Source organism: Etheostoma cragini, chromosome 21, assembly GCF_013103735.1.
Source record: "Etheostoma cragini isolate CJK2018 chromosome 21, CSU_Ecrag_1.0, whole genome shotgun sequence".
In the NCBI taxonomy this organism is placed as follows: Eukaryota; Metazoa; Chordata; class Actinopteri; order Perciformes; family Percidae; genus Etheostoma; species Etheostoma cragini.
The window spans coordinates 7,272,643-7,283,929 of record NC_048427.1 but is presented as its reverse complement, the minus strand read 5'-3'; the positions used below and the strand labels follow the sequence as shown (position 1 = coordinate 7,283,929).

The 11,287-nt window shown below is 41.2% G+C and overlaps 1 protein-coding gene across 5 annotated transcripts in view; it reads right to left on the bottom strand.

Moving 5' to 3' along the window:
• Positions 1-10,296, bottom strand: part of LOC117936702 (zinc finger MIZ domain-containing protein 1-like) — a 107,186-nt gene extending 96,890 nt beyond the window's left edge. For 2 of the 5 annotated variants that reach the window (XM_034860022.1, XM_034860023.1), the window contains exon 1: positions 10,048-10,296. The gene's annotated coding sequence lies outside the window, so the exon portion shown is untranslated. The remainder of the gene's footprint in view (positions 1-10,047) is intronic. The other 3 variants (XM_034860024.1, XM_034860025.1, XM_034860026.1) reach the window with 2 other exon arrangements.
• Positions 10,297-11,287: the final 991 nt, after the last annotated feature.

Here is an 11,287-nt window from a genome sequence, read left to right as displayed (position 1 = left end):
TCTCTCTACATGCCAGGCACATCACAGGCACAGCCTCACACCACAGCGTGTGTGACTCAAACATGCCCTCCTTTTAGAGCAGATGGTCAAAAATAGCGTCCGCCGTCAACATTTTTGTAAGCCGTTGGACCCGTTGGGCCACACACAGTTTGCCAAGAAGAAGTAGGGGTGCATTATATGTGTGTGTGAAATTAATCTGGTCAGTTGCAGCTTCTCTCTGTTTGATATTGACAAAATGAGAATGCCCTGTTAGAAAAGAGCTTATGCAATCTGCATGTATAAATAGGAGTGTGTCTCGCTGTGTGTTTACATTGAGACAACACTTCCCAATTAATTTTTAATTAATTTGCAGCAGTAGTAGTCGTTATAGTGTGTGAAAACATTGTCTTGTCTCTGTTCATTTCCCCAAAGCCACGGCTGAAGACAGGACGGCTCGCCAGCCACCGGACGAGGGAACATAATGAAGCAGACAGGACGTGTTTACAGAAGAGTTATTTAAAATCACCGCTGGGACGGCATCGCACGTGGCCACCAGCCATCATTTTACACACTGGGTCAATACACAAATGCATGTTTTATTTCCTGAAAACACTCACAATCACTTATAGACATAGTCCCTAGTAGCTGTTAACCCTTTGAACCCTGGGCATGCCATTTAGTAGTATGTTCAGAATAAGGTAATAAGTTAAGGTACTAAGACATTCTCTTATATGAATTGTACTATACATATTGTAGGACAACTTCTATAACAAAACATTTAAACAGTTCTTTTTGCCTGTGTATCCACAAGTATTTAACACACAGCACGTGTCTGTACACAAATGGTAGAAGAGTTTGTCCTGGAATATAAGAACCATGTTGATGTGCTATGCCTTAAGCATTAACAGTGTAAATGGCTAAATAAGAACTGGGGGATACAACTAAGCCCAGTTTTTTATGTCTTTATGTTTGTTTACATTGTGTCAAATCTGTCATGTGTCATCCATCTTTATATACAGTCCATGGTTACTAGCAGTTCCTGTTCACACTACAGACAATGTTTTTGTTTTTATGTATCTGCCTAGGGACAATAGATGAAAATTAGCTATGCTGCTAACTCTAGCACATTTACATTGTGTACTTGTACTAATGTCCATTACTATGCACTGTCTCTATCTAAATAAAATAAATCCCCTGTGTTACTTTGGCACTGAAAAAGGGGTCTAAATTTAAGGATCAAGGTGCTAGGTTCAATGTATTCATTCATAAAAACATGCTCTAAACCTAATTAACCAGTGCTGATTACAAAATATAACAAGCACATACAAATATGGTAAAATCACAAAGAATTCAAGGCAGATCTATGGACTTTTATCCAGGATAGACAGCAGAACAACACATTCTCACTCCCATCGCATTGAAAAGAGACTCTTGGTCAAGAGTCTCTAGTGTCATATAAAGATGTGCTTGGCTGAAACACTTGGCATCACTTTTTTAAGCTCTGGGTTTAACTGACATGCGGCACAAGAAAGGACATTTAGGTTCAAGAAAGAGATCGTGGGCGGGGTGGCAAAATGTACATTTTACACACATCCATTTTCTCTTAAAGCTACATTGTGTAAGAATTTCCCCCATCTAGCGTTGAGATCACATATCGCAATCAACTCTCAGTCTCCACGCTGTTCAAAGTACGTATTGCAGCTATGGTAGCCGTCACGCACTGTTGGTTGGAGTGCATGTCAGATAGTGGCGCGGACGCGTGCTTCACCCAACGAGCGGGCACCTGCGCCACCTGATGGAAAGGAGAGAAAAAGAAAAAGAGACTGCAGCGACCCGGAGGATAATTAAGTAGTCGGAATTTGGAGTGTGCATCCAAAGCCGCTCCAATGTTCACTCTTTTTTCTGATGACGCCAGTGCTCTTTTCAAAGTCGGTTTTCTTTTTCTGGCCGAAGAAGAAGACTCCTGTTCCTGAAATTTGGGTTTTGAATTCATGTGGTTATCCGCGCTTCCTTCTTCAAACTTGTTGAGCCGGGAAGCAACAATATCCATTAGAAGAAGCTGTGAGTCGAAAACTCGAAAGGCGGAGCGGTATAGCTTGTATGTCCCTTACCGGCTAACGCATTTCAAGATGGCAAATGAGTATAGACAGTCTACCCCAGTTCATGAAAGTGGAAATGTAAAATTTCAAGCCATTAGGAATACTTGAAATTGATGGTGGTGGTCAATATTCATAAAAAATGACAGTTTTGTGAACGGACAACACCAATTTTGACAATGAACTACAAACGTTACACAATGTAGCTTTAATACTACGTCAGAAGATGCAGCTATGCCCGGTGCGTTCCATACAGATGCTAAAGGGGGATTTTTGCGTCATTTGCGACGCTGAGAGCCATTGACGAAGCGTCAGTATTTTATGAGTTGGTAATAAGAACGGGTTGAAGAGAAATACTGCTGTTACTGAAAAGAGTACGAAGTTGAACAGAAAAGGAGGGCTAGTTTTTACCCACAATGCATCAATTGGATGCTAAAGGGTTACTGTATGGCATCCCATCCAGGGCCGAGACTCCTGTCATGGTCTTCTTTAACTGCTCACAGCTGTCACGTTAGTGTATCAGCTCTGGTCTGTGATGCATGGCTTGCACCTGGGCAACCGACCGCACAGAGACACTATGTTAGATTGAAGGTGCAGTGTAAGCTGACACACAGGCTGTGGGTGTGGTGTTACTGCTGTCTGCGCTTCATCATCAGTTAGTCCATTTTGTTTGAGCGGGAGAGAAAAGTCATGAATCTGAACTTCAGTTAACAGATGCTGTCCCATTGGGCTCTGGGAGCTTCTGTACAAATGAAAGGATCCTCTAGCCACTTCTAATGAACAATTGCTGCTGTTAGAAAGAGAGTTTGTTTCACACACTTATGTTTGTATTTATCAGAGAGGGGACCAAACCTGACGTTGAGTTATGAGGTACACAAACAACTCTGAAAAAGAATTTAATCGATCAGCTTCTTTCTCTTAGCAACACAAAAGTTTGAGCTCCTGGTTATTTGAAGTATTTCCATGATCAGTCAGAATTAAAACAATATAGCAGCTTCTTCTACTGAAGTCTAATAATTGATGCAAGGCAGAATATAGTGATGAAAAGCCTGTCAGTGAATCCCAGAGCCCACGATGACGTCTTCAAATAGCTTTTTTTCTACTTAGCTAAAAGTCCTAAAGCCAAAGATTCATTGTTTAGCAATATATAAAACAGAGAAAAGCAGAAAATCCTCACATTTAAGGAGCAGAAATCATAACTTGTGATAATACATCCCAAGTTCTGAAGTGCTGTAAAAAGGACTTGGTGAACAGGTGAGAATGCAAAACAATATTTAAACAGAATCTTGTGTGTGTCGGCATAAGGCAAGAGACGAAGGAGAAACTGTGCAACATGTCGGGGATTTTATCTACTTATGTTTTACATCTTGATAGCAAACTTGAAAGCATTTGACATTTGTGTTCGGGGGTGGAGTGGAAGGGGTAGGGGAGGTATTGAGGAGAGAGGGGTGGTGTTGCCGGGGAAAGAGATTACCCAAAGACCTTTTCTTTGAGAGCGAGAGAAAATAGGGGGGGGGGACGTTCCCTGTGTATTAGTAAATCCCAGTTAATTTTCCCTGTCAGAGAACAATGAGATATGGACCCCTGCGGGCTCTGTTGAATGTAATTCCAACACTTGCTCAGAATCACCTTCATTACTCATCAGAGGTGTGGATCTCTCTCCTAAATTTAAATAAATAATAATAAAAAAAACTCCAGAGCGCATACTAGACATTGTGATGCCCCCGCCCCCCCAGGAGTCTTTCAAGTGCACTTTTTTTATTTATTTCTTTTTTTAATAACGAGATCAAACATCTTGAGACGTTTTCCCATTTCCAGAGCAGCTGCTAGTTTCTCTGTCTATATGCTGAAATATGAAGAGGACCAACATGTCTGCCATGCAACACTATCCCATGCTGCAAGACTTGACAATCCTTCATGGTCCCTGGGTTGGACCTTGTTTAATTTATAGAAGCTGAGACTTTGGAGAAGCCGGATGTTATTCATGATTCAGAGCCTTTCATTTACACTTAACACTGCTGTGCTACGCTGTGACATCATCTGCTTATGTTTTTCACAGCATGTCACATTCAACATGCATGAGTCTGCGCTTTCTGTGGGCCTCAAAAGCTCCAATTATATCCATTGCGGGTTAAGACTCCCAGATTTAATCTAGGTTTTTCTCCCTCCCAACTATCATGTCGTTGTCTAACTCCCAAACCTTGCTCATGGCAAGTGTATTGTATGTGTATTTTCATTGCATTTAAATTTCTGATTTAACTTACTTTGCTCAATTAATCGTTAAGTCTAAAACAGTCAACTTCTCAGAGCACACTGTGATGTCTTTATTTTACTTGTTTGGTCAACATTTATCAAGAGTCAAAACCCAATGACATTCAATTCACAGTGAAATAACAAAGAAACGCAGCAAATCCTCGTATTTAAGAAGCTAGAACCAGAAACAGTTAATTGAACAATCCATCCACATTCATCCATCCATATCTTCCAGAACTCTGTCAGTCACTTTGAGTATAAACAACAAATCCTGCTACAGGTGCAAGCATTAATCAATTAGTTCATCTGCCAATTGACAAGAAGTAAATTGGCATGTGATAATTGAGAAATCCTTTTTGTCTTTTTTTTAAGCAAAACTTTGCTTGCTTGGTTCATGCGTCTGCAATGGCGAATATGTAAAGTTTTCCTTTTTAATACCTGACGGTAAGCAGAATATATTTGGGTTTTGTTCTGTTGGTGAGAGAAAACAAGACATTTCAAGAAGTCAATTTGGGATGTGAGAAATCCTAACGCATTTTTCAGCATTTTACAGACAAAACGCACATAATTGATATTTAAAATAAAGAGGGAATTTTCCTGGTGTACCAAGCAGGCGTGAGATCAAGCCAAACATACAGTATTTAGACCTATTAATCACGAGATGTGAGTTTTCTATTCTGGCTAACTTCCCCTCCAGCATGGCTGCAGCTGTAACAGGAGACAGGCCTATTGTTCAGACTAACAAGGGGCGCGGAGGTCACTTGCATTTTCACAAGAGCTTTGCTAGAGGGGTTGGGGAAGTAGCCGACACACAAATCTGTTTGGTATGGATCTACACTAAAGCTTTTTCTATGAAGTCACATCGTTCCCAGTCTATTATAAAGGGGGATAGATTAGATTAAGTGAGATTATGCAGAGAGGGGCTCCCTAAAAAGAGCAAAAATAACACACTCAGTACTTAGCAGACGAGTCAACAGTGGGATTAAGCCAGAAGGACACGTTCAAACCCAATGCTAATATGTACAATGGTCATCCTTCCACCGGCTCAACTTTAAAGTGGTCTCATATGTTGTTGCTTCAAATTTCTTAACACATTTCACAAGCTGCAGCAGCGACAGAAATCTGACTTTTATCACCATATTTTGGTCATGAAGCTGAAATTAATCTACAATTTAACAAATCTCAAAACCTAAAATGAGGGCTTTATTTCTTCTCTCCATCAAACTGTCATCCCTTCTGTCAGGCCCCGCTCTCCGTGCGTACAGTTTGTACAATAACAACTCCTATCACCAATGCAACCGAAAATATGCACAAAGTGGTTGCACACTCTAACATGATTAAATGAAGTGTGGTCTGGCGTCACTCCCAACACACGCACACACACACACACACACACAAAGAGAAAGAGAGAGAGAGATTCCCTTTCCCTGAGCTGTGTTTTGAAAATAGAAGCTTCATATTAACAGTCAACAGTCAAGCTGACAGGTACAGTCTGGCCATTCTCTCTATCATAAAACCCCTCAGTGGATATCTTGCACAGTACACGTTACTGCAGCTCTGTGTCACCGAGGTGGAGCGACACAAATCATCACAAACACACACATGAGGAATGCAGAATTACACTTGTGGGAAGAATACGGTGTTAAGATGTAAATGGAATGCTTGTTTTGTTATTCTGAGCGGTGGACAAAGTATCCAGATATAGAGCCGCAACGATTAATTGATCAATTGATTAGTTATAGTTACGATTTTGGTAATCAATTAGTTGGTTTGAGCAATAGACAAGTGCAAATTCTTTGATTCCAGCTTGTTAAATGGGAATATGTTATACTTTCTTCCCTCCTCTGTGACAGTAAACTGAATATCTTTGAGTTGTGGACAAAACATGACATTTGAGGACGTCATTTTGGGTGTTTGGGAAACACCGATCTACATTTTTCACCATTTTCTGACGTTTTATAGAGCAAACAACTAATCGATTAATCAAGAAAAAAATCAACGGGTTAATCAACTATGAAAATAATTTTTGTTGTTGCAGGGCTATTCAGATACCTTACTGGAATAAAACTACCAATACCACAGAGTAAAAATACTACATTGCAGGTCAAATTACAGAGGTGTTAGCAGCAAATCGTACTTAGGTACTTACTCATGTACGCAACATTTGAATGCTCTAACTGCTTGAAGTGAAGATAAATAATGAACTACTTTACAGTTTACTGATGGGAAGTTTAACCGTGGTTCAACACATAGGGGTCAGGAACCCTCCAAGGGGTGCAAATCTGAAGAGTCTCAATATGAATAACAGGATTGGAAAGAAAGACAAACTTATTTTTACATAGTAATATTTATTCTGACTGACTTCTCTAACATATATTGGATAGTCATGCTCAAATGAGATCAGTCTGAAGTTAGAAGGGGGAAGCCATTCTTGGTTTGAAACTCCTGCAACTTGTGACAATGGGTTGCAAATACATGTTGCATCATTTGAAAGGATTCACAAGCCAGAGACACTCACAACAGCATTCTTGCACTCCATGAAAGTCTTTCTGACTGACTGTGAAAATACCAAAATCCTCCCAAAATCCTGCACACTGTCGAGCACTCGTATCCGCTTTATTAACGTTTTCAGTAACATAGTATCTTGACAAGTGACATTATCTTATCTTCACAAGCCTTAAGGGTTGGGAAACACTAGGTATAATCTAGAAAACTGCAACACATTTCAAACGATCATCAGTTTTGCATGTTAAATCTTTATCCACAAAGTAACTATAGTTCCAAAACAAATGTCCAAAACCACAATATTTCCCTATTTACTTTCCAACACTATGTATCCAAAAGAATCTCACTGCCGGATATTGTCAAAATAACCCTCTACAGTGTTGTGATCACTCTCAAGTAACATATTTATAGGATTACTGAGACCCAAGTGCTGTTTTAGACACCAAAGCAAACCTCCTGATTAAGCTACTACAACCGGCCACTGACACACTTTCTGTTCAGCCAGCTCCACGTTTGCCCTGTACTCTCCTAACTCATTGGAAATAGCCATACCAGCACAGTGATTCATTCCAGGAGTTTATTCTCTTGAGCAAAGACAACACATAAAGGACCTTGAGCAAAACCAACACAAACCCTCCACAGGCTCTGACGTGGAGGAAGAGCAGTCGGTCGCCTACTCGCTCGCTTTTTTCCTGTTATAGCTTTAGAGGGCGATCCGTACGCAGGAGATGTTCGCCGCAAGAGGAATTCCCAAGAAGAATCAATAAAATTATGACAGTATACACATCTAACAGCCCTGTTTACAAGCTACTTAAGCGTTGGTTAAAGGCTGCTAACCATAGGGAGAGGGTTTGAGGAGAGAAACCGGAATAATTTTTGACAAACCACTATTTATCTCATTACTGTGTGGGTGTCAAATGACACAGCACACTGATGTGAATCAAGAATATTTTCAAGACAAAAGGAGCATTGGATGCAGTGTACAGATAATACTTCAGAAGGTCAGTGTGGCTAGTTAAGAGACACCGCTCTCCTCACAGGCTGGCCGGCATACTGCTGGAGGTAATGAGGGCTCTTGTGTGTCCTCTCTGGTCTGAGAGTTGAATAATTTCCCATGTGACACAGCCATTTCCAGTTTCCTTTACTCCACTTCCACTTTTACTCTCACCTCGTCAAGTGGGTGGATAGGCGAGAGCAAAACCTCCAACCTTGCCCTGAAAATGTGTTGCCGGTGTCCATCCACAGTGCCACACACAGACCTCAGGCTGGCTGCAGTCCAGACAGAAAGAGATTTGCTACAGCTTTTTAAGAGATATACGCAATTTGATTTACAAATGAAAGGTAAAGCTTTCTTTATTGTACCTATTTATGGGTTCCCTAATCTATGTCAAAGGCAGCTCAACGTCCTTTTACAGTTTGATTCTGCCCCTCTGTGTGCTGACGCCTCTCACTGGTCAGGAGGAAACTCAGAGTTAATAAATAGTCTACTTCAGCGCCCAGACACACGTGCTGGGTTGCAGTTCTCCGTTTCAATGTGGCTTTTGTTTGACGGCTGGTGTTTCAACATCCTCAACTTGAATAGAAGAAGGTCAGCCTGGTGGGGTCTGCCCCATGGTTATTCAGGAGTCCAACCTGGGGGCCCCACAGAGGGGTGACTGGGAGGGAGGAGAGAGAGGACAGAAAACCTCCTCCTCTGTCTGACACACCACCGTAATCTATGAAGGAAGCCAGGGAAAGTTTGAAGTTTCCCTCCACAAGCAGAGCTCAATCGGCGTTTAATCACACGTGCCATTGAGTGTTTGTAAATGAGCTGAAAGGTGACCCATGCAGAGTAAAGAGCAATCAAAGGACCACGTGCAAGTCCAAGTTTGACATCATTAACATCATCATCATCATGACCCTATATCTGAAATTTTTCAAACCAGCTAAGTGTAGAAGCCTGTCGGCAGCAGCTCTTAAACCCAAGAAGACCCTCAGATTGCATGACATGAAATATAAACAAGCAACTGAGGCTGCTAAATAACTGGTGTCACCACAGACGTTTTACACAACCCTCAGCAGCTGGGTCCAAACTGTCTGCTGCGCGGGACAAATTTGGATGCTGCAGCATGAGGAGAAGGAACTTTTCAACAACATAACAAAAACAGGAAGAGCTCTCCTGGACATCTCACCAGAAAAAGATGAGAAACATCTGCATGTGTGTGTGTGTGTGTGTGTGTGTGTGTCTTTGTATGCGTTTGCTTACTCGCTTGATGCTCCCACATTGAGATTTTCAGAAGCAGAAGTACAGTGCATACACACAGACATACATACACATATATGGGACAATACTCTCAATCTCTTTCATTGAAAGTGGCTAGGAGGCAGGTCGGGGAGCTGAGTCTAGCTTACTTTTTTCAACTTAGCCATGCTTTTTGCTTTTTGGACAGATGTCCAGCAAGTGAAAATGAACCCATGTCCATGTGAGAGGCCCCCCTCAATCTAAACTGGTTCCGTGTTCAGACAGCAGGAATTCGGGGAGTCAACTTGTTAAACCCTTGCGAAGCTACAGCAGCCAGATAACTCTAAGGCTGTGACATAAATACACTGCTATTTAATAGTAGCGTATACACGTGCGCTGCTCATGTCAAGCAACTTCCAAAATAAAACATCTGACATGACATTTAATGAATAATCCACGCAACAGTGTAGTGACCGCTGTCTTGCCAGGTCCACAGTCCTTCTGCAGGCTGCATGGAGCACCAATAAACCCACATTAGACAAAACATGTGCTTTGTGCACATCAGAAGCCAGAAGGTAAAAAGCAAGAGCTACCTCTAGTACGCACGCACGCACGAACACACATACACATACATAGGCTACACACACACAAGCACCGCGGCATGATTCATTCTGCAAGCAAAATGCATACATGCTGCTACAATGTAGCCTCCAAGCCCCAACGCTTTGGAAGATCAACGCGGCATCTGTTACTAACGAAATGCACAACCTGCTCAACAGCCCGGTTCAATCCCGACGGAACCGAGCAGCGTGATAGTAAATCAAAAGATGCGGTTTATTATTACAGGCTCCGACGTGCTCCACAGTGCCAGTTGAAGTGGTCACTCTATTGTTGAGAAACAATCTGAGCCAAAGTGGAAACAAAACCTTCCCGAGACAAGAGGCTCGCAGCGCGACACCGGGAACAAGCAACGTTAAGTTTGCAGTTACTCACCGGGTTATTAAGCGAAGAAAGTCCTCGGTAATTTTCGGCTCTTGTTTTTTAAATATCTTCCCCCCTCACGGCCACTGAGAATGGGCTCAACGTCAGTGGGTGAGTAACTGAGTAGACTCGGAGGGAGCGCAGTAAGTTGAAGTGTCAAATTACATTGGCTATTCTATTACCGAAGGGACCCATGCTCGGTGGCTGCTGACAAAATGTGTCGCGGATTTTGACGCGGAAACGCCGTCAGCAGAGAGCCGGGAGTGGAGCCGGATGGTCGCTCAGCCAGCAGCCATCTGCCTGCACTGGATCTGCTGTTTATTTAACATTGAAGAAAACGGCATTCCATAATTGCGTGGTCATTATTTTTGATTTGAGGGGATTTTTCTAAAAGCAAATAGGCAACACATTGCTGACAAGTGGGCCCACACGTTAAAATGGAAATTGGGCATGCTGGGTGTTTTATTTTGTAGCTTTAATGATTGAGTTAACTTAACGACAAATAGGCATTGGTTAGGCCAATTTATTGCCATTAAAAATGAATTATTTATCATAAAGTAATATTAATAAAAACATGTTTTTTACTATTATGTTTATATAAATACATATATACTCTGTTTACATAAATATAATAGTAAAAATGTGTTTTATTAATATTACTTTATGATAAATAATCTTAAATATAACAGTAGTACGCTAAATTAAGTGTAAGTAGGCTAAGTTAAGTAAGCCTATATTTAATTAGGCTATGGGCTACCAATAATGGATAAAAGAAAATATTTTTTTTAAACAAAAATGTAAAAATATGGAAAGTAAAATAATAATAAATAAGGATACCAACAATAACAATTGTTGTTATTATTATTATTATTATTATAATTGTAAAAGAAAAATAACTACAGTATAAAAATACAATATTGTAGGATACTGATATTAGGTATGGTATTGACAATAGCATCATCATGAGTCTTCAGTCAATTTATTATCTGAATGTATAAATATAAAATAAACATCCACTATTTAATAAATTATAGCGTGTTAAACAACAACTAACACGTGCACTGCCTCACAGCAGCGCATTGACGCATGCACATGCGCGCGTTTCCATCCCATGATCCTCCTCGGAGCTGACGCCACCCTCCGTGTTTTGCAGGTCGCCGCTCTCTGATGGAAAGCTCTGAATAACAAAGACATGTTTGAGAGCAGCAGCGGCATCAGCAGCAGCAGCAGTCTGGGCTGAGCGCTGACGTCA